At 35.6% G+C, this 24626-nt stretch overlaps 1 pseudogene; it reads right to left on the bottom strand.

The window, feature by feature from the left end:
- Positions 1 to 22005: 22005 nt before the first annotated feature.
- Positions 22006 to 22541, bottom strand: LOC118711811 (annotated as a pseudogene).
- Between the last annotated feature and the right edge of the window lie 2085 nt (positions 22542 to 24626).

Raw genomic sequence — 24626 nt, 5'->3', positions numbered from 1 at the left:
AAAGAATAGGAAAGTGAAAATTACAGAATTTTCAGCACAGGAGTTAAAAAGTGTTTGCAATAAAATGCTGTGCAAACTTAAAAGTGACAAATGCTAAAAGAAAAATAATGTATTTCTTCTTGGAATAAATGTTTTCTAACTGACAAGATCTTTACTTTATGGTATTTAGATTCTTAGTAATTGAATTTACCTACCTCTAAATTATTTTTCTACTAAATAGAATATAGCATGATTCAGCTATGTTTTCTTTCCCTATATATTTAGTTTTTTATTTAGTACTTACTATATGTCAGACATTAATATAAGTATTTCTTAAGAATTATCATGCAATTTTTAAATAATTCTATTGCATAAACTAAGGCAAGCAGATAGTAAGCATCTTGCTCAAATAAGTGCCAGGAAGAGGTTAGGCAGAAATTTAAATCAGGCGTTTTACTCCTTCATATTCTAAGATCTGAACTACTATATCATCTTTTCCTAAAATCTTATCTGTTCTTCTGGGAAAAGATGTAATTTTTCCTTTTGCTCTTCCTCTCTCTCACGTTGTATTTTTATCTTGTGAGAAGATTAAAGGAGCTAAACAACAGAGCCTCCTTTGTGGGAGATGACAGTCTAGTTCCACAACCTCAAAGCTTCTCTACTCATGTTTTGCTTGTTTTGAAGTATACAAGAGAAGGTTGTGCTGAAGGTAAAATTACATAATCAACTCCTCCTTTGTACATTTTATATAAATGTAACTACATTTTAGTTTGTATGGCTATAATTTTATATAAATCACACATCAGATTTCTATTTAGTTTAACCTTTATCTTCTCATATACAAATATGTGCACCTTGTACCTTTTTGTAAGTTTTTTAAATCTATATTATACCTTTAAAATATTTATGTTGAACAAATAAACTACCAGTATTTTCCGGCGTATAGGACGACCCCCTAATTTTACAGTTAAAACATAGGTTTAGGCCTATATTCGCTGTATAAGACTACCTCCCACTTCAAAGAAAAGACTTACTTTGCCATCAAGATCTGCAGGTAATTTTTGTGCAATTTTGGTCTTTTGCCCCTGATTTTCGGTTGACTTTTTTTGTTTCAAAAGTCGTATTATAAGCCGGAAAATACGGTACATCCATTTATTTGAGAGAAAAGTCTACCTTATGCTTGGAATGATGAAATCAAGTGGCAATAAAGTTATTAAATGTAAAGGAAATATTTTTCATAATAGCTCAATACAAAGTATCATAAGTGAACATTTTAATATGATAAGGAAAGCCATTAAAACATGATGAAGAAGTCTTTGAATGGTATGTGGTATGTTCCACTTTTTTTGGAGAACAAAAAGAATGGCATGCACATATTATGTATTAAATATAATTTTTTCTAACACATTTATGGATATGAAATAAATACATTAAAAGTTTTAAAGTTATTACATTGTATAATATACTGATATCAATTACAGACATTTAGAAATACTTTATATGGCCCAGGCACTGAGGACACATAGTGAACACCATAGGCAAAAACCTATGCCTTCAGACAATTGACAATAGAACAGGTCAAGTATTGAGCCTGATGATTAAAAATTAAGACATAAAGGAAAATAAGGCATGGAGGAGGAATAAGAAATGCCAATTGGGGGAATTTATAACAAGTTCATCCTGGCTACTGTGTTGAAAATAGTATTTGGGTAGGTAGAAAGAAGAGACCAATTGTGACAATCCAAAGAAGACTGTATTTTGTATCAGAGTGATAACATTAAAGACGATGAAAAGTAGTTAGACTCAGAATTATTCTATAAAACTATACTGAATGATTGTTAGAACAAATACCCCACAGTATAAAAGAAAGACTGAGCCCAAGATGCTCAATGTTTTTGGTCCAAGTTCTTATAAGTCTGGATTAGTCTTTAGTGAGAGAGGAAGACCTTGAGAGAAAGAGGATTGAGAAAATCAAGTGTTTGATTAGGCTCAGGAAATTGACATGGTTAAGGGTGTAAACGTTGAATAATTGTTTGGATATAAGACTTGGAAATTTGACAGGGGTAGAAGTGTGTGGAATCTATTTTGGTGGTGTAAATCTAGAATTTCTTAGAGTATTTAATGCCATAAAATGCTTTACCCAGGGAGTGAGTGCAGACAGAAATTATCCAAGGAGTGAGTGCGGGTAGATGATAGAACAAGCCAAGGTACTCCAGCTAGAAGATGAAGAGAAACCAGCAAAGGTTTTGAGAGATGGTGGTCAGTGTGGTTTGAGGGGAAAAGAAAACAGGACAATCAAATGAAGAAACTGTCCCAATAAAGGGGAGTAAGAAAAGATGGAGTTGGAAAAATGACCAGTGGATTCAGCCATTGTAAAATTTCCTTATCCCATTAGTACTAGGAAAGGTAGCAGCATCAAGTATAGCCAAACTTAGTAGTGTGGACACTAGAAAAGATGATCTCCATAGAAAATCTTATAAGAGAGGATCATCTCTACAGAAAATCTGATAATAAAGTTTAATTAACATAATTATGTTAAGCACTTAATGACCTAAGCAGAGACTATATTTAATTTTGTGCCATGCAAGCCTATTTATCTCTGAAAGTAATTATTAAAAGAAAATGAAAAGATTCTGAACATTAGTAGTTTATGAGAATTTAAATTATTTTCTTCCTCATTGTGAAACTAAGACAATGGATTTTAAACTCACTGCAAACTTCTAATCAGAACATTAAAGCAAGGCTAAAAATTGACTTAGCTATTCTTGCCTTCTGAACCTCTCTGATTAGCTTAAGGTTGATAGTTAGCTATTCATTAATGTGCTCAACAAATTTTATTGCAGAATTAATCTCCACAGAATAATTTTGTACTGGACAATTTTCCTGTCATCCAAACAAACCCCAGTCTTGCAAGAACTCAGGTTTCATATATTTCTCCCCCCATACCCCCCTACACCCCTCCCTTACATCCTAGAACTCTTTGACGATCTAATTACAAACACATTTTCCCTCTCTCTCTCTCTCTCTCTCTCCCTCTCTCTCTCTCTCTCTCTCTCACACACACACACACACACACACAAAAAAAAAACCACATAATTTCTATCAGCATGAATATGCAGTAATGACTCCTACTACCTATTAAGAAATGAAAGAGCTATTATTGTACATGGATAGATATATTGAGGTATTGTTAGGGGAGGGACCAAAGAGAGGGAAGTGGAGAAAGAGAGAGAGAGACTGGGACCAAATGTAAATTGGCATGCAGTGCATCTTAAATCCTTTATATGTTATAAAAATCATCACTGTGTATCACTATCCAATTCTGTTCAGTAGCCACTTTTTACATTTTCCCTTTCATTATGTGATTCTGTCTGAACATTTCAATCCTGCTTTTCATTTATCTCTCATCTTTCATCTTTTTTTTTTTTTAAATAACGCTTAAATTAAAGATAGCTCAGGTCCATTAGGTCTGATATGCTTATAAATTACATCAATGATTCTGATATCCTGAATCACTGGCAACCCTATCAGTTGGGATCTGGGATTCCATCCAGACAAGCAAACTGTACGGTATCTTTTGAGAAACTCTAAGATTATCTAGATGGCAGTAAAAAGAGCAAAGAGAACAGGAAAGTATTGTGTTTGAACTCCATTTGTATTACCATCCCATCTGAATGACCTGGAAAGACATTTAACTATCCTGAGTGTCATCTTATAAAACTGTGAAATGGGAAAGCATAACTATTTCAAGGATTATTGTGGTAAAACAGATAACATATAAAGGTATTCCTTAATATGTTAATACAATTCCTAATATAAAGTTATATTTATAAAAGTAGAATAGAATGAAAATAAGCACATATTATTTAATCTCATTCGATAGTTGCTTTTTATTTTTCATTACATTTTCTTTCCTTGGAAAATCACAGTTGCAATTGCATTTAATTAAAAAGTCAATCTTAGACTTATGGTAGCAATACTGCTATTTGCTTTTTATGTCAAGTGCATTATTCAATATATTTTATATTTATTATTTAATTAAATGCTTACAAAATCTTTGTTTCATTGCTACTATTAGTAAGAATATCCATATTTTATTGGCCCTGTATAGCTCAGCTGGTTAGAGTATTGTCCCCATATGCCAATGTTTTAGGTTCAATCCCTGATAGGGCACATACAAGAATCAACCAATGGATGAATCTATCTGTTTCAACTCATGAAAAAAACACCAAAACAGTAGCATTCTGTCATAAACCTGCTAAAGAGGAGACTGCAAACAGATACTAAAAATCATACTCACTGTCTATCAAGACATGCCCCCCTTTATATCTTATCATTGGAAGAACTAACCAAATTAAAACAAAAACATTTTCAATTATTCAGGTTTTCACTAGTACCTAAGCTTTTAAAAAGTTTATCTTATATCATGTAATTTAAATATGTACTTAAAACTAGTAAAGGCTTACTAGACATTCCTAAATACAAACATGTCTTCATATTAACATTGAAAGTTCAAAGTCTATTTGGTGCTTGAAAATATAATGCATTTCCCAAATACCAGATCTCTATCATAATCATCCAAGAAAAAAAAATATATATCTTATTTCTAATACTGTAAAGACTCAACACATAGCCTCTGACCGAATGAACATATAAATGAGTGAATAGCTGAACATTATCATTGCATGTAAAGAATCTATTAAACTTCTATCATCTTGGTGTTGCAAATATCCTTGAAAATCACACAAAATATTATTCTGTAGCTTGCACCACAACTACATGAACAGATAGACTGTCAAACTCTTGTTAAAAGGCTTGTAATATCACAGAATGATCTACTTCAGAAGTACTCATTCCATATTTGTACAACTCACCTACACAACTGTTCTATGTACTGACATAAAATCCATCTCTTGGTACATTGGTCCTGTTCTATGTTACACTCCACCCACTATCAGTCCCAACGCTTTTCCACATGACATTTCAATATTTGAAGATGCTCTGTAAGATCATCCATTGAGACTATGTAATATTGTTGATAACAGTTTCATATCTTTTAATTGTGATCAAGAACAAATTATTTAGGCTGTTTTTTATTAAAATATCAAAATAACTTTTCTAAACCAGACAAATATGTCCTCAGGTACATAACAAGTGGCCATTACTCAGGTGATACATTTTCCTATCCTTAGCAGAATAAAAAGAACTGAAGTTCTTTTTGATAAGTAAAGTTCATATGACAAGTAAAATAGTATATGTTTACTTTTTTGCTTCAGGGCTATGTGAGGTTTCACACTTTAAATGGTTCTCACTGACCTGTGATTCTTATTCCTCACAATACAGCAGCCTTTACTATTAGTATTCCCTTCCTATATCTCCCTTGGAAGAGGGACCAACATGAACAATGGGCCAACTATTTGCAGGTAGGTGAACCCACTATGTGAAGCAACAGGTGCACTGTGATGAGCTGTGTTGACCTCCCAGATCCCACTGGAGACTAAAACTATCTCCAACTACCAGGAATATTGATTATAGAAACATCATTACTGCTAAGTCCCTCCCTGGAAACTGCCATATCGCCTGTAAGGTTATGCACCCCATCCATAACATCACCTTGGGAGGTTATTCAGCATAACCAACGGTTAATGTTGAAAGGGCACAGGGTCTTGGTTCCCTTTAGTCAGTGGGGACCATTGTGAAGGGCAGTAACAGCTCTAGCAGTGTTCACAGGATCAGTCAAAATCTCTCTTGCAGCTTCATCAGATTTCAGCTTCGCCCTCTGCCCAATCCTCTCTTCCCTATCCCTTACTGAAGTATTTTCCTATTAATTGTCCATATGCAAGATGCAGGGACAAAATCTGCTTTTAATTATAACTTCTCAGCTGATAATGTGTAAACTCATAATGTGTAGACTCATGTGTTCTGTGCTCATCTGTTATATTCTACAGAAACTATGCGATTTTTTTTTCAGATTACAAATATGTATGAAGTTGTATTATAAAACCACTCTGATGACATTTTCTAAAAATGGCTTAAGAACTTTTTATAGTCCCTATTTAATTAATGTGGATAACATACTTTACAGAAAGGATTACTTGGGGAGGGATAAAAATAATTATTCAACAGCTATCATGAGTGCATTTAATGCCCAAACATTGAAATGAAATCCCTTTAATATTAAGTCTATAGTATTAAAACATCATATATTACAATCAAATCAGCAGTTGAATGATTGGCTCCTCCCTCCTCCCCAATATTCATTTGGTTAATCTGGTAAAAAGTGATCCAAGAAAGGACAATCTTAACAATTAAAATAAAAATATGCAGTTTAGATTCACAGTAGATTCAGATTCAGAGTACAAGTAACATCAAATAAAAATATTAATATTCCTACTGTCTTATTTTAGGTTTCCTTTTAACTTGACTTTTTGCTAGGTAAGACCTACCTTCTCAAGATAATGGCCCACTGTCCATCACTCACCTATCATGTTGGAGGGTGGACTTAACGAAACTGACAGTTTCCATGAATAACAATCATGCATCCAAAGATGTCTTGAGAAAAGAGCATTTTATTGATGTAAAAGAGACAAGAGCTTTTTACCATTTCCCCTTGCATTGCCCTCATGCAAGACAGAGTACAGATGAAATTATGTTACCTTCCTCTCTGTTCAGAGGGTATCAGATTAGATCAGAGATCCATTAGTCCTTATGTGAATATTTTGGGGATAGATTTTACTATTTCACCAAAAAAAAATGTTTCCTTCAAACATTCACTAAACAATAAAAAAGATGTACTGTGCATAGCAACAATTTATTATTGTGATTATTATTACATATTGTCTATAGCTTCATCCTCAGATTCCCTAAAATAGCTATACATTAATTTCAAAATTGTATAAAGATAAAGGTCTATTTATACAATCATACTTCATTCCCCAAGTCTCTGTCAATCAAGAGCCCTACATATGATGTAAGAGAATAAGTGATCATCCCAATCAAATAGCTAATCTGCTTATTTATTTTAACAAAAATATAAATTATTTCAATATTTGCATATAATTCTTAAGCTTCTACTATATATAAGCCAATTTTAAGGCAGTGTGGATAAAGCTGTAAACAAAACAAAGTTTTCTGTTGAGGTGGATCTTATATTCTATTGTGGGAAGAGAGAAAATAAATAAAACACTATATAGTAAGCTACACGATATAATAGAAAGTGACTAGTAGAGCAGAGAAAATACAGCTGGTACTGGAATACTAGAGGCATTGCATTCAGAAATGGCTAGGAAAGGTCTCACTGAGAAGACAAATAGGAAGTCTTAGATTAGGAGTGATAACTAGGATATATGTGGGGAAAAGCATTTCAAGCCAAGGGAACAGAAAAGTCAAATAACTTGAGGTGGGTTGACACCTGATATTTTATCTAGGAATAATATTGTAATTCCTCTTACTTTAGATGAGCTATTTCTTCCTTCTCTCACAAACAAGTACGTACTTAATTATTTTTAATTAAATACTAACTTTAGTAGGAAGTCAAATCATTGAAAACTGTTTTCATTAGTGGAAAAAGCGATTTATCTATACAAATATATTTCTATACATTTATATGTGCACAGACACATTTACATATGTGTATTATTTAATTTATGCATGTATATCTGTATATGTAAATGCATGCTCTTTTATACATGGTAGTGGGAAATATTATATGAAATATGTTTTTCTTGATTTTTTTTTCAATGTGGAGGAGAGCAGAGATTTATTTAGGCATGGTAAAAATATGACAATGATGATAACAGGATACATTTTTAATAGAGCTTGCTATGTGTCAGGCATTCCTCTAAATTATTTGCACATATTTACATATTTAATTTTTATAACTACCTTATTATTCTCATTTTGACATTAGGAAACTAAGTTATAAGAATATTAAGTGGAATGTTCTTTATATTCCACAAATAAGTGAGGTTATGTGATATTTAGCTTTCTCTGATTGGCTTTTTTTGCTTAACATAATGCTTTCCAGTTCCATTTATGCTGTTGCAAATGGTAAGAATTCCTTCATTTTAACAGCAGGGTAGTATTCCACTGTAAGGATGTACCACAGTTTTCTAATCCATTCATCTGCTGAAGGGCATTTAGGCTGTTTCCAAATCTTAGCTATGGTAAATTGTGCTGCTATGAACATAGGGATGTATATGTCCTTTCTGATTGGTGTTTCTGTTTTTGGGATGTATATTCCTAGAAGTGGTATTACTGGGATCATTATAAACCAGTGAACAAAAATAGATACAGAGGCAAAAAAAATCATCAAACAGACTGTCAGACTATAGCGGGAAGGCAGGGGAAGATTGGGGGATGTAAGAGATCAACTGAAGGACGTGTATGCATGCTTATAAGCATTACCAATGGACATAAGACACGTGGGGGGGGCGAGGTCAGTGAGGCCATGTACTGGGGATGGAAGGCCGAGGAGAGGTCAATGGGGGAAAAAGAAGACATATGTACTACTATTTGTAATACTTTAAACAATAAAATAAAATTTAAAAAAAAGAATGTTAATTAACTTCTACTACAGACTATAAGAAGTTATACACATTCAGCAATTCAGACAACAGGAAAAATAATATTATAAATTATCCATTTCCTGAGTGGTATGTGTCACTTTCTCAAAATATAAACTACTTTGCCTAAGTAGACATATCTATACATGTTCCACTTGAGATTATTGAGAGGACAGGCTCAGCTCTGTTAGAACTGTTCTTCAGTTCACTCTATGTGCTGCTGCTAGTTCCCATTTCTTGCCCTGTTGCAGACATCACTAATCAATTTCTCTTGCCAGGTAACTCAGGAAACTACTCTCACAATCATTTTCCACACAGCACTCCAGGTAAGCCAGCCTGCAGACTGGGGATGTCAGTTATTATGGAACCTATTTGCCATTCTGCAAGTAGGCAGTATTAAGCCATCTACAAGCATCAAAGATGGAATTGACATATACAGTGGTATATTTTGGAAAACTCCTAGGAAGGCAGCTTGCCTTGTGAAAATGGAAAATAGGGATATTGATCAAGAGGCTATTGAATAATTAAATTACGAGATGATGAGAGCCTGGGGAAAGATGTTAATAGAATGAAAAAGAGGGGCCAGATATATATATATATATATATGTATGTATATTATGGAGGCATAAGCGTTGATAAAAATTGACCGTGCCTTATCCATTTAGCTTATCCTCAGCTTTGGACCTATGCTATATGGGTTAAACATGGCAGTTCAATCAATTTCAAATCCAGAGAAAACTGTTAGTAATGTAGTAAAGGAACAGATTAAGCATACAAAAAATCATCTGTATAACCCAATTTCCATGCAGAGTAGGAAAATTAAATGCCTACTTTCTAATTAGAAAACTCTTTTGCATTTTATTTTTAGAGCATGGCATGATAAACAAGTGGTTTTCAGAGAGAGAGTGATGCAGTATCAGCACCACAAACAAACAAATCCAAACATGTCTTTATTTCTTTAAATAACATTAAATCAATACTCTCAACTAATAAGTTTGTATAATGGAATTATATGTAAGTATTATATTCAACTCTTAGTACACTCGAGCCATTCTTGTTTTCAGCACATACTCAAGCTGTTAGGCATATATCAAGAAAAAAAGGGAGGAAACAAAATCACACCTATCCATAGTTTTATATTTCCAGGAACAACTCATGGAGATAAATGTGGAATAAAAATTTAATAAAATCAGTTAAACTTGAATTGAATATGCTAAGTGGTAAACTCACTGGCACCTCTTTTTCTGATCCTCAAATGTGAAAATCTGTGCTGCTTCAGAATTTAAAGGGCAGTTTAAATTTTGTGGTTTGAAAAGTATATATTGAATTTTTGCTTCATTTTTTTAAAATATTCATACTTATAAAATATAAATAATATAACCACAGAAGCACCTTTTTTGCCACAGAGATAGTGAGTTATCAATATTGTTAATACTCACGACCTTATAGGCTATTCCCAAAGTTGCTGGGCATAATGGAATAGTATAAAGACATTTTTGAGATTGGCACTGCCCATGCAAAATTAAGACTCATGTTTGCTGTAACTCCAATTATAAAAACATTTACCATTCTTCCCTTGTCACTTAGCCATTGTATTTATGCAAATTTCCAATGTTGAATGACTTATTAACTGCAGCTATATGGAAACAATATTCACATTGATTATAAAGACTATACATGTAAACCATGCATCTTATTTATTTAGCTAACATGCTTTGCACAGTGTTGAATGTTTGAAGGTGATGATGCCAATGATGATAATGTTGGTGATCATTGCTTGTTTTGATGAATAACTAAGTTTTGCTTCTCATTTAAATCCAACAATATTTACTGAATCTTTTTGAGTCATGTACTGGGAGATGGGTAAACATAGAAATCATAGTAAGGACATCATCAATGATAATCAACCTGCATTTATTTTAACTATGCATGCTACTGTGCTAGGCACCATACTAACATTTCATATTCATCAGTTCAGTTAATTTTAGTCAAAACTCTGTTTGCAGATGAAATAGATGTCACACATTTTGCTCAAAATCACAGAAAAGAACACAAGAACCAGGTAAGCAGCCACATAAATAGGCCCCCGTTCTTTTCTTTATGGGAAGTCTCAGGAGAATATATAAAAAATTATAAGGTAGGCCAGGGGTTGGCAAACTGCGGCTCATGAGCCGTGATTTGATGTTCTGTTGAATAATGAGTTTGCTGACCATTGGGCTAGGCAAATAATTAGTAGCAACACGCATATATGTTCTGGGTAAAACACTGACTTTCAGAGGGAAGTCGACTTGACCTTATGCATGCATCTGTCCAAATCACAGCATTTAAGAAAAATGTAAAGATTTCTTTCCAGGTGTTGAGAAGACACTAAGCAGCTTTGAGTGTCAGAATTCTATGATCAGGCTTAGAGTTTATAGAGGGCCCATGGGGTAACACTGTGGTGTATTTATAGATGGACAATAAAGAACACATACACATTATGGAAAGAAAGTGGAGGAAGGTCAGAACTGAGTTAGGACTGAAGCAAGAGGAACCAAGGGGGCAGATATGAGAAATATCGATATCTGGAATGTAGAATGGATGAGGATAAGTGACCAGTTGAAAATGTGGTAGATTAAGAAGAGAGAAGAGGCAAGAATTGCATAAGTAAGTACATTTTTGTATTCTTCACTGAGGAAGGACTTATCGCAGAAGCAGGTTTCTGGAGGGAAAGCCATTCAAACTTTAGAACAGCATATAACGAAGTACTTTACTCCCAATTTTTGTTGTTAAAATACTGGTCAAGGTTTAACTTGTTCTGAACATTATTTTATTATTATTATCAAACACTACAGGTCTTAAAAATGTTAATTAACATTATAATACTTAATATCTCATAAAACGTGTTTACAAATAACTGCCATTTTTCTTTTGAGTTTTCTATTATATACAATACTATTTTCTTGTATTACCTGCATACAGAGAGCTGATGAACTATCTCTATGTGATGTCAAAATTTTTTTTAAAATGTGTAATATCTAAAATTGAGTAATTTCCTATTTTTCTAGTCTGTTAGAATCCAATATTTGAATAATCTGAAATATCTTAATGACTGAATTATCTACTTTTTTAATGTAAACAGTACCTAAGTACATATGAACAACTATTAAATATAGATGATGCTAACCAAAATAGTATATTTTCAACCAACAGAAGACTCCAGAAAAGACTGAAGGCAGGAGCCCGCTGGGGCTGGGGCTGGGGCTGCCTTAAGATCTGGAGCCATCACACTGCGCATTATAGTTTTCCAGAACTCTCCCAGGCAGCATCAAGGCAGCTCAGATGGAGTCTCCAGGAGACTGTTATGCACTCAGTGGGCAGCAGAAAAAAACCTGAGGCTGAGTCATTTGCCCAAGCACTATAGTTTACTCTGGTAAAGTAGGTTGACTTTAAAGCTGCTTCCATACAAGCATACAGAAAATATAACCATCTGAAAAATAGTCCTTTTCCTTCATCTCTACAGTAACTGCTCATCACCTGCCTGTTTTAAAGCCCAGAGAAACTGCTGCCCAAACCATCTACTGCAAAGCCTCCCAGGCTGCCACTGCAAGACAGTGCCCTAGGAAGGCAGCAGAGCCCCACCAGCATGGCTCAGTAGTTGAGTGTTGACCTATGAACCAGGAGGTCACGGTTCAATTCCAGGTCAGGCACATGCCCAGGTTGAGGGCTTGATCCCCAGTAAGGGGCATGTTGGAGGCAGCTGATCAATGATTCTGTCTCATCATTGATATTTTCTCTTCTCTCCTCTTCTCTCCTCTTCTCTTCTCTTCTCTCTTCTCTTCTCTTCTCTTCTCTTCTCTTCTCTTCTCTTCTCTTCTCTTCTCTTCTCTTCTCTTCTCTTCTCTTCTCCTTCTCTTCTCTCCCCCCCTCCTCTCTCTCTCTTTCTCTCTCCCCCCCCCGTTACCTCTATGAAATCAATAAAAATACATTAAAAAATAGTATATTTTCAACTGTCATAATAAGTCACTATGAATTAATGAGTTAGAATCAAAGGGTACAAACTTTTAGTGATAAGATGAATAAGTTCTGAATTTCTAATGCTTGCGCGCACGCACGCACGCACGCACGCGCACACACACAAACACACACACAATGGTAAAGATGCAAAATGATATATTGATTTTGGTCATATTTTCACAATGTATACATATACCAAAATATCGCATTGTAAACCTTAAATATATACCTATTTTTTTTTGTCAACCATTCCTCAATAAAATGCGAAGAGAAAAAGCACTGTAGTTTACTCTGATAAAGTAGGTTGACTTGTTTTAAAGCTACTTCTATACAAGCAATACAAGAAATTTAACCATCTGGAAAATAGTGAAGATTCACGAAATCATTTATATTAAGAAGATTCCTTTAAAAGATTCTTTTTTTCTTTAAGAAGTAAAATTTGTAAAATCAGGAATTCATGTACTTTCATCTTTAATTTTTACTATTTAACTGCTGATTATAATAAAATAAATAGGTAAATTTAAGAAACCTCAAGTTAGTTAATAGTATCTTTTTATCTCATTATCAACATAGAATATTAATTTTGTTAATCTTGCAGATATAGTCAGAAAGTTATTTCTTTTTATATAACTTGCATTAAAAATAAAGATGCTTTAAATAGTTTACTATTAATAATGTTTTGGATTCAATGTCTTTAAACTTCATTGTCACTTGGGAGGCATAGGTCAGAAATATTTTTCAGGCTTTTGTTTGTTTGTTTGTTTGTTTTTAGAGTTTAAATTACCTAAGTGCAAAATAATTCCTTGAAAATTGAATAATGCTTTTTTTAAAATCAGAAGTGAGTTCATAGAAATGTGTTTTTCAAACAGCTTTTTTTAAATCCAATTTAAAATGAAGTGGTAGCTGTATCACTCTACCAATCCATCTTCTTTTTCTCCTATGTTTACTTTTGAAATAAATGTTTAAAGACTAACTTCTAAATAGCAGGCCTTTTTAAAGTGATACATGCTTGCATTTACCTGTCTATTATATTGTTATAAATATTGTACTACAGATGTAGTAGGGAGAGAAAAATTATAAACTAGGCTCTTCTTTCTGATTCAATTCCTATTATATAAGACATCAATTTTAAAGCTTGCAGTTACTTGTCTCAGCTCCATGGTGGAGCCAAAAGCATGATCTTCATATTTTCCCTTGAACTGAAAGTAGCATGTTTATAAATCTTGAGAACTTGCACTTAATTATAATACTTAATATCTCATAAAATATGTTTATAAATAATGCATTTTTCCTGCAAATCTGTTATTAATAGAGTGACAATTTAAAGTGTCACAATTTGAGTCCCCATTTAGGAACTTTATTAATGCCATCAGCGATATTACAATGAGGCTGTAAAGTACACTTTCTGAAAAAGATGAAATAAAATAATAAAGTACTTATGGAAAATATTTTCATAAACATTTGGTTGCATTCTTTGCAAAAAAGACGAGAGAGAGAGAGAGAGAGAGAGAGAGAGAGAGAGAGAAAAGCACAGCTTGTTACAAACATTAAAGACAGGTTGGAAAACATGTACAAAAGAGATTTCTAAAGAAGGGACTCCTAATTTAGTGTATTGTTTAAAGAGTTGCTAGGCATCTCCAAAGTAAAAGAAAATTGCTGAATCTGTCATTCCCTGATTAATAATACTTTGCATTTAAATGGGACCTTTCACATTGAAAGTGCCTTTCAAGTATAAACTAATTAAGTCTCAAAATACTACCAGGAGGCCAATCAACCTTCTTTTCAGGAATGGAGGTGCAGGCTGGATGGTTAAACAGCATTTTTTTTTCTCCAACAGTCAGGGAATTTTACATAAATATAGAAAAGAGAATTGAGAACTAGTAACTTGATGGTTGTTATTTTTTCTGAAAATCCTCACCAGAGGATATCTTTCCCATTGCTTTTCTTATAGAGTGGAAGGGATGGGGAAGAGGGAGAGGGGGAAGGGAGAGAGAGGAAGGCTAGAAAGAGAGGGAGAGGGAAAGGGGAGGGGGAGGGAGGAGAGAGGGGAGAGAGAGAAACATCTCACTTCAGAGAGACACATCTACTGGTTTCCTCCAGCACTGCCCTGACATGGAGCAGGGAGTGAACCCACCACTCAATGTATGAGCCCTTGACCACAAATGGAACCTAAGACCCTCCTCTAACCACTGAACACCAACTGCCAGGGCAACATGATAGTATTTTTAAAAACCAAACCTTTGCATAGTGTTTCAAAATAAGGAAAAAATAACAAGTAACCTTGCTATGAGTTTTTCATGTTTTGGGATGCATTCATCCCTATGATATTGGATACTTTAACAAGGAGAGATAATTCTGAGTCCATTTCAATGTCTACCACCATGATTTGTTCAATAGCCTGTGTCGATTTATATCTTAGGTCTACGGATATGAGACATTATTATGCCCAGACTTCGTGATCCCCAAGAACCACCAGGGAGCCGAGTCCGATGCAATAAACAAAAGAGCCTCTTCCATGCTAGCATGGGCTCTGTCCCACTCACACAGACAGCATGGCGGAAGAGAGAGCGAATTGACTCCTCCATTTTGTGTAACTGGACCCTAGCCCTCACCCAACCAATCAGGGTCAGCCGAAGCAGTGACATCACCACCATTGTGAAACCCCAGGGCTTGGCGAAATTCTCTCTCTTCCGCCATGCTGCCAGTGTGTGTGGGACAGAGCCCAAGCTAGAAGAGGCTCTTTTGTTTATTGCATCGGACTCGGCTCCCTGGTGGTTCTTGGGGATCAGGAAGTCTGGGCATAACAACATGATATAAATTTTGTAAGACAATTTTCTGTATAAAATATTCATGAGATAGTTGAAAATCAAATAATTATAACTTTATTACCAAATAAACAATGTTTCAAAAGAAAACAAGACATCATGTGATTGCCACATTACAACTTTGGGTAAAAGATATGTAGAAAAGGAAAAGTATTTTACTGCTGTAGTACTCTGATCTGGTTGATCTCTTGACCTTATCAATCCCTTTGTGGATTTTATTGTTTGTCTATTTTTAAATATACTTTTAGTGATTTCAGAGAGTAAGGATGGGGGAGAGAGACATAGAAACATTAATGATGAGGATCATTTATCTGATCGGCTGCCTCCTGCATGCCCCCTACTGGGATCAAACTCACAATCCAGGCATGTGCCTTGACCAGAATAGAACTGTGAACTCCTGGTTCATAGGTCAATGTTCAACCACTGAGCCACACCAATCAGACAAGGCTAGACATGTGTAAACAAAATAGGAGCTTTTCCCTTGAAGAAGGCAGAGTTTTGAGTTTTGGCATATGTTATATTGAGCATCTGTGATCCTAAGAGAAGGTAAATTTTCAGAAAGAAAATTAGAGTCTGGAAAGAAAAGAGTCTGCTTTCTCTAAGCATCCATTTCTTATATACAGATACCAGAGACAAGGCTGAATTGACTCTGTCAGGAAGAGTGCACAGAACCTGGAGAGAGGTCAGGAGGTGGGATAGAAAGGGGATTCCGATTACCAAGGCTTCATATTCTCTCTGTGTGTGACTCTTGCAAGTGCCTGGATTGTCTTGTCATTTTTATGATAATAGTAGAGGCCTGGTGCATGAAGAATCATGCAATAGGCCTTCCTTCCCCTGGCTGTTGGCACAGGTTTTCCTCCAAAACCTGGGACCCAAACCTTCACTCTGGGCACTGCCTCCCATCTTCACTCCTGCTGGAGGCTTCAGTCTTCACATTGACTGGAGCACTGCTCCTGTAGCTCCCCTCTGCTCCCTTCCTTTCCCCTCATAGAAGGTGCAGCCCCAACAGGCTACTCTGCACCTGCATACATTCTGCCCAGGGGTCAGGAGTGGTTGGAGGTCTGGGCTGCCTCTATCTTTGTCACATTAATTTGCATATTCACTCCTGACTGGCTGGTGAGTGTCACCAAGTGGCGGTCAGTTTGTATGTTTTTCTTTTATAAGTATACATGTGATGGGTGCCATCACTTGTAATTACATTGTACATACAATGTAGTTTTTGAAGCAGCACAGTATTTCATTATATTACACAAACTATAGACATAGGACAATTTATGATTGCTTAATTTAGAGAGAATTAAGAGTTAAACTGTCTCCATTAATTAGTTGTGTGAGATTAAATAAATATAAATAATAATAAAGATTACTTAATCAGCCAATAATATCTTTGTAATGAAAGATCTAAGTGTCCACAGAAATAAGCCTTTCAACATGTTCATGACCAATACATGGTGCAATGTATTGGTCATGAGCATTAATTTGAAAAGCATAGGCATGTGAAGCTTATAGACTTTCCAATTTTAAAGATATTTACATTGTCAAAATTGCTTATGGCACAATCTAATTTTTAAACCACAGACTAAATAATATATGCAGCCATATATAAAGTTTATACTTAGTGCTTAGTGATCTAAATGAATAAAGTGACTCAAAATCATAAAGTTTGCTGCATGTGAATTTACATCAGAGTTTAGAACATATAAGTTTTTCTCACTTAGAGTGCATTAAGGTCAATAAAAGCAAAGAAAAATTGATTATTACTTTTCCTACATTTTTTTCTATTCTCTTACATTTGCAATCATTATAGGAAAAGATGTGCAAAGTTATTTATATATTGAAAGATGAAAAGAATTTAAGAGAAAGAGGATTTCAGTTAAAAAAAAAAAGCTTTGCATTGCTGTGCTACTTGCTATAAATATATTTGATGATTTATGGGAAAATCCTTATTAATTTAATTGCTTTTAAATTTCAGTACTTATTAGGAACATTCATATGGCTTTCATGTACTCCAACAATACACTTAATCATGTTAGAATGTGATAATATATGAAAACCACTTAAAATATTAAGTAAATATATGAAAAGTGAAATAATCTTTTAAGGATAGTTTAAGTTAATATTTAATGTGCAAATATTCTGAAACAAATCCATCAAAAATAGAAAGTTAGAAGCGAAAATAACAACACAAAACTATCCTCTTTCAACATGCTACAGTTTTTCTAACCTCTTTCAACATCACCCACTTTAGCCTTCAACTACATACATTACTAGGATATAAACTCAAAAATAATTGGGATCTAACTCTGTTAAACTGGTATGATTGAGAACCAGTTTGATCAAACTTTGGATGCATAAAATACTCTATTGGAACATGTAATGTAAACATATCAAGGAGTATATGATGGGTATGATTCTTAGTTTAATGAAATTATATTAGAAGAATCAATCTGACTACAAAGTTATACAGTAGTCAAATTTAGGGACAGATAATACAATAACTCTGTGGCATATTTCCCTTTATGGATTTAGTCATTTTCAGATTTGGTCTCTCATTTTGCTTTGTAAACTCTATTACCTCACTGAAATATGACTGCCACTTTATAATTGTTTTGGACAATGCTGAAGTATTTAACGGAGTTCCAAACCTCAAGAACATAACTAGGGGGTGAGAGGGAGAGATTAGGACATGTAGTAAATAAAGAATTATACATACACATACTCAACATTATACTAATATCTATGATACTATTATATCAGATACTTAGATATCAGAATTATAATGATATCCGAGGCTAAAAATTACTATGGGAAATAGTCCCACTTAAATAAAAGCTGACTGTTATAAATATCAGCAATTTTCTAACATATTCATTGCAGAATCTTGAAATAAATGTTTACACATACTGTACTTCAGGCACTGTGCTAAAAGTCACCTGTCTCTCTGATCTTGAACTTAACAGTGTGATGTTAAAAAAGGGTATCAACAAGAATTTTAGGTGCTGAAAGGAGAAACAAATGGAGGGGAGCTGGAATTTGCAGGCCACTCCACAAAGATGACTGTATGTGAGATAAGCTTTAAAAGCAGATCAGAATTTACTAGTATACCAGGGGCTTCTGTGTTTCTCACTCTCCCTTATCTTCCTTAATTTCTATTTCCTTCTCCTTTTCAGTTACACTTTTTTTCTCTTTTTTTGTATAAATTTATTAGTATAAGCACTAATAAATATATTGAAATGTTTACTATATCTTTCTTGCTTTGAATTTAAAGTTAGGGACAAAATCTCTCTCAATCCATCCATTTCTTTTTGAAAAATAAAACATTAAAAATACATAATGCTTTAGGTTGCAAAAAGAAAAAAATATATGCAGGAGATTAAATTTTAAAAACGTATCACTAGAATAACTTTTATAAATGCAACTGACTTTTGTTTTCTCACTTTACTAGTTCTAATCCCTATTAATCTCCCCTGATATTACGGTCCATTTTAATCATCAAACAAAAACTGATATTCATATATTAAAAATTACATCAACTACCTCCCTTTACAGGTTTCTCTACATATGTCTTTCATTTGAAATTGCTTTAATTAGAAATAAAGATTTTTCACTACAGAATAAAGTAAGAAGTTTTCAAAACATAAGCACTTCAGGTAGTTACTATAAAAAATCACAGTGAAATTAATAAGATAAAAAATAACTATATGCTAAGAACTAAGAGATCTGAGGTAATTTAGTGGTTAAAAAGTGATTAAAAATCAATCACTTTTGGCTAAGATCAAGTGTAAAACCGAGATAAAAACAGCTCCATTAAGAATGCTAATATCTGAGATATTACAAATGATAATTTTGAAATTTAAGTCTTGCCAAAAATATGTTTGGCCTATGAAATAGTGTCAAAATAAAACTCAGAAGTTTCCTCCACTGTACAGTATGCATGAGCTTACTGAAATCTTTGATTGTTCTGAAAATATTTGTAAGCAGGTAGATTTTAGACAAGGTGATCTTGCAAATTACAAGTCATAAAAAACAGAATTATATTGAGACAGAAGTCTTCCATACATTTATTCAGTTTGCACTGCCATTATAAAATTTCCAGGACAAAATGATGATTTTAATTAGTTAAAATAATTACTACATTAGTTTAAAGATATAGGTGGTCTTTGTTCTGCACTGTACTGTGCTACCTGAAACTCCTGCATCTGAAAACCGTGTTCTCTTAATATTAAGATACACAACCTTCTGTTAGCACAGTGTCATGCAAAGTGAGGACTGACTTTACTCTATATATAGTGTTCTGGAGAAATAGTTTTTTTAAATTTGAGATTTAACAACAACAAAAAAGATTTTTCTTTACTTTTTATCCCAAAGATCACACAGTTTTATAAGTTTTTAAATTTACTAAAAATGTTATAACTATATGCATAACTTATTGACACAGACACAGTGTGGTGATGGCCAGAAGGAAGAGGTAGAGGGTAGGAGGCTAGCTGGGGATTGAGATGGGCAAAGGGGGGCAAAATGAGGACACCTGTAATAGTGTCAACAATAAAAATAAAGTTAAAAATGTTATAACTCTGACTTCTAGTGGATTAAAAAAGAGCTATGTTTGAATTATGAAAAATCCAGCATCCCTTAGACAAATATTATTTCATTACTTTTTAGTATATATACTTGGTCAAAGTGTTATCACTGGGCTTTCTGCTTTAAGAAACAATATCGTTTTGTCTTAGACCAATAAAACTCCAAAATTAACAAATCTGGCCTTCACTTATATTGGAAGCATATGTTTAATAGTAAATGAACATCCAAAATAATTATAAAATGAATTTTCTGAAGGCATAGTACCCTGTATCTTGTAAATAAATCCAAATATCAATGAATGAAGTATCTAACTATATCTTTATCTACACTAAATATTGTTTTTATATTCACAAGAAAAATTAGCTATCTAATTTCTCATTAAATAAATATTGACGATTCTAAGAGTTTTAGATTTATAAAAGACTAGAGGCCTGATGCACAAAAAGTTGTGCTCTCGATGGGGGGGAGGGCAGTCCCTCAGCCTGGCCTTCACCCTATCACAATCTGAGACCCCTCGGGTAGAATCCCTAGGCCTGGCTTGAGATCAGGGCCTATGGGGCTTTCCTTCCCCTGATTGCAGGCAGCTGGCCCCACCCCTGCCTCAGCCAATGCTTGCCATCTGTGCAGTGCTGCTCCCCCCTTACCCTGCCACCAGTGGCTTCCCTCTGCAGGTCAGAGGCATGGAGTGCCATAGATTGGCTGGCCTGGGGCTCCCTCTGTGGGGCAATTGCTGGCTGGCTGCACACCTGCCACAGCATTCTTAACCAGTGGCCTGCACCACCACCCCCTCCTCCTCCTCCTCCTCCTCCTCCTCCTCCTCCTCCTCCTCCTCCTCCTCCTCCTTCTCCTTCTCCTCCTCCTTCTCCTCCTCCTCCTCCTCCTCCTCCTCCTCCTCCTCCTCCTCCTTCTTTTAAAGTAAGAGTAATGTTCAATGAGTGCTACAGAACTGAGTACGTACTATGAAGGGTTTACCAGGATGGAAATGCACCACACCTCACTCCTGCTACCCCCAACACCCAGAGACTACAGTACTTAGAAGTTACACGCAATGACCATAACTGCTGAATATCTGTTCCTAACAAACCATAGCATATTTATACTGTATCACATCAAATTATTATAGAAATATATTTATTTTTTTAATATATTTTTTTGATTTTTTGCAGAGAGGAAGAGAGAGGGATAGAGAGCTAGAAATGTCGATGAGAGAGAAACATCGACCAGCTGCCTCTTACACACCCCCTACCGGGGATGTGCCCGCAACCAAGGTACATGCCCTTGACCGGAATCGAACCTGGGACCTTTCAGTCCCCAGACCAACGCTCTATCACTGAGCCAAACCGGCTTCGGCATAGAAATATATTTATATATTGCTTGTATAAAATCTTTATTTTGTAAAAAATATACTTTTAAAAAGTATAAAGAATATGTGCAGTTGAAAGCCCTGCCAGGACAGCCGGTCTATAAACATTCAGTGAGTATGTGCTTTGGAAGGGCGCCCGTGCCTGGTGCCCACAGCAACTCCAGCAGGACCGGTGAGGGTGTTCCCTGGCTGCCACTCGGGCAGGACTGAGCTGGACCACAGTGGGTGGGTACAGCAGGGCCTGGCACTGTGCCCTTCTCCAGCCTTGCATCAGGATCAGGGTCAGGGTCAGGGTCAGGGTGGGGGGAAGGCAGATTGCAGTTTCACTCTGAGTTCCATCCTCAGCCTAATTTTGGTTGCAAATCATGGCTTTTCCTGAATGACAGGGGTCCTTTGGGTGGTGCCCTGGTGGAAAGGCTGGAGAAGTGCCCACAGCTGCCTGGTTGGGCTTCTCTCTGGCCCAGAGCCTCTGTCCTGCCTCCTGCAAGCCTGGTCCCAGGCAGAACAGGCTTCACTCAGGACTACTTTGGTCTCAGTGCTTGGCCCTGGGTTTCATCAGCCCGCGTTTCTTCCCCTGGTGTGGCTGATCTGAGTTTCACAAAAGAGCCTGGCTGACGCTGGCTGTGCTGAGGCTCATTGAAGAGTTTCTCATGCAGCAAAGAGCCCTCTGGGACCCTCCTCTTCCTCCTCCGTCTCCTCATCTCCTCCTCCTCTCAGCCCATGGACACTTCTCCAGCTGCCCCAGCAGTGGGTTGCCTTCTGAGCCAGGGGTCTTAACACTGTGGGTCCTGACAATGCAGGTGGGGCGATGCCGGCTGAGCATAAGGATGAGCTTCTGCTGTTCCTGCTTCAGCTCCTCCATCTGGGTTTTCACTCCGCATTCATGAGCTCCAGCCACTCAGATTCCTGCTGCAGAAACTCCTTCTGCTCCTTCTTCTTATTCTGGCATCAGGCTGCCACTACTTTGTTCTTTTCCCGGCACCTTTTTCTTTTTTCCTCTTCCCTATCTAGCTCACTTTTCACAGGTTGAGGCTTCTTGCCCAGTTTCACCTTCAGGCACTGCAAAGGGGTGATTATAGCCCCAATGGTGTGGATATTAGTGTATTTCCTCTCTTCTGCAGTCAGGGCTGAACTGGGGAGCCTGGTCAGGGGGCCGAGCCCTGGCAGAGAGCCCACAGTCATGAAAGGGTCCAGGATCTGCCCAGGCATCATAGCAGGAGAGTGGCAGTCCAGCCCTGCAGAAGCCGCGAGGACAGGCTGCACCAGCCCCACCCTGCAGTGTCCACCACCACCATCTCCTTCCATTGAAGCTGCCCAGCATCCCTCCTGCAGGCTGTGGCCTGGGACTCCCTCTTTGAGGTGATCAATCGAAGGGCTCTGCCTGCCTCATTTTCCCCAGTCACACACCTGCCTACCTGATCACCCCTAACTGCTTGCTGGAGGTGCGGGGCCAGCCCTGTGAGGTCTCTGGCCATTCTGGTAATTCTGGTCTCTGGGCTTTTATTATATAGGACTAGAAGCCTAGTGCACAAAACCACATGGCCCTGCCCATTCGTGTGCACCTCACCACGCACACAGCCTCCCAGTGACAGGTCTTTGGTCATTATGGCATTATGACCACTGGGTTTTTATTACAGAGGTAATGTAACAGTGAGCAGAGAATGAAGGATATCTCTATAAACACTGTAAATAACAGATACTCAACAGTAAGGCTGACTGTTCTAAGTGGTGCATATCAATCTTTTGTTTCCTGCAGCAATAATGTAGATCATAATTAGTTTTTGAAAAGCATTTAGCAAGTCTTAGCTAAAACGCTCAAACAATTTCAACAATATAACATTATGCATGCTCAAAACATCTCTCAATGAATGAAATAAGTTGCCCTTGGTTTTGATGATACCTTTGTCACTCTCCAATAATCCATCTCTACTTTCATGTCTACAACTGGTCTATTCTCTTCTCTATTCTGCAGCTGAATATATAATTCTAGAGTGTTCTGTTTATTAATAATGTGTTCCAGTTTAAATTAAAAGAAAATTTTATTTACTAAAATTTTATCTCTGTCAAAGTAATTTGATTCATTTTAAATTTAAATAATCAGATAAATTACAGATTTGACAGTAGTGGTATATATTAGTAATATTATAAAGCATTGGAAATAGCAATTTTTTCAGAAAAAATGTCAAATATAAATAACAAATAATCTATGGTAAAGAAATACATAATAAAATTAAAACAGAAAAATGAATATTCTATGAGAGTGACAGTTAAATAGGGAAGTATTATAAAGACCACCAGATTGCTGCTCCTTTGTTACATCAATCCTGACTAATATAGGGCTAGTAAGGTAACATGTAGCATCTCCAAAATGTCTGCAATAGTGGTTCTCAAACTTGGATACTGATTTCACTGATGGCATAAAAAAGTTATTCAGGGGAAGAACAGGGACAATTTAAGAGGGTGAATTTATGGATTCTCACCTTCCATCTGTACTATGGACTACAACAGATTTTCATAGCCTTCTAGTTGACAAAAGAAAGTCACACTCCTTACAGAGCACAAATGTTACTTAGATGTATTGAACTGAGGTGTGAAAATCTCCAGGCACAAAGAAAGTGGAGTTTTTCTTTCAGTCAACACACCATGAATCTATAGGTTCCTAAGTTGCCCTTGATTATGGATATTTCTGTGAAGGATAATGTAGCCTTTTAGAATGTATTATTTTGGCTCACTTTGGAATAATCTAAATTCATGTATATGGAGAACAATATTGGCTGAGTACTATAGTATTTTTTAATCATTTCTCACCAGAGTAATGACATGCACAGTACAATAAAAATTGTACATCACTTGTGTTACTATTTCAGTTCACTTTTGGCTCAAATGAAATCTGATTACTTCAGAAAGTTATTAAGATATATGCCCAGTTTATAAAATTATAGAAAAGTTCTTTATAACATTTTTCCAGGCAGTAGAGTTTTATCACCATATAAAAACAGAGTTTAAAAGTTAGTTGACTGCTCAGTGAAGTTATAATTTTTTAATAATGTAGTGCCTAAAAATAATAGAGACTCCTTCTTGTAATGAATGAGTGTATTTAAAGATCATGTAAGAATTGCTTTCACCAGGGGCAAAGCAAAGTAAAATAGTACTGATGTTTTGCCATTTAATGAGTGATACTTTATTTAGCTTTCAAATACTATTACATATCTGTTATGATATCCAAAGGGTAAATTCATGTCTTCTGGTAAATATATATATATATATATATATATATATATATATATATATATATATATGTGTGTGTGTGTGTGTGTG

The sequence above is a fragment of the Pipistrellus kuhlii genome, unplaced genomic scaffold (assembly GCF_014108245.1).
Source record: "Pipistrellus kuhlii isolate mPipKuh1 unplaced genomic scaffold, mPipKuh1.p scaffold_m20_p_8, whole genome shotgun sequence".
NCBI lineage: Eukaryota > Metazoa > Chordata > Mammalia > Chiroptera > Vespertilionidae > Pipistrellus > Pipistrellus kuhlii.
This window is presented reverse-complemented; position numbering and strand designations above follow the sequence as displayed.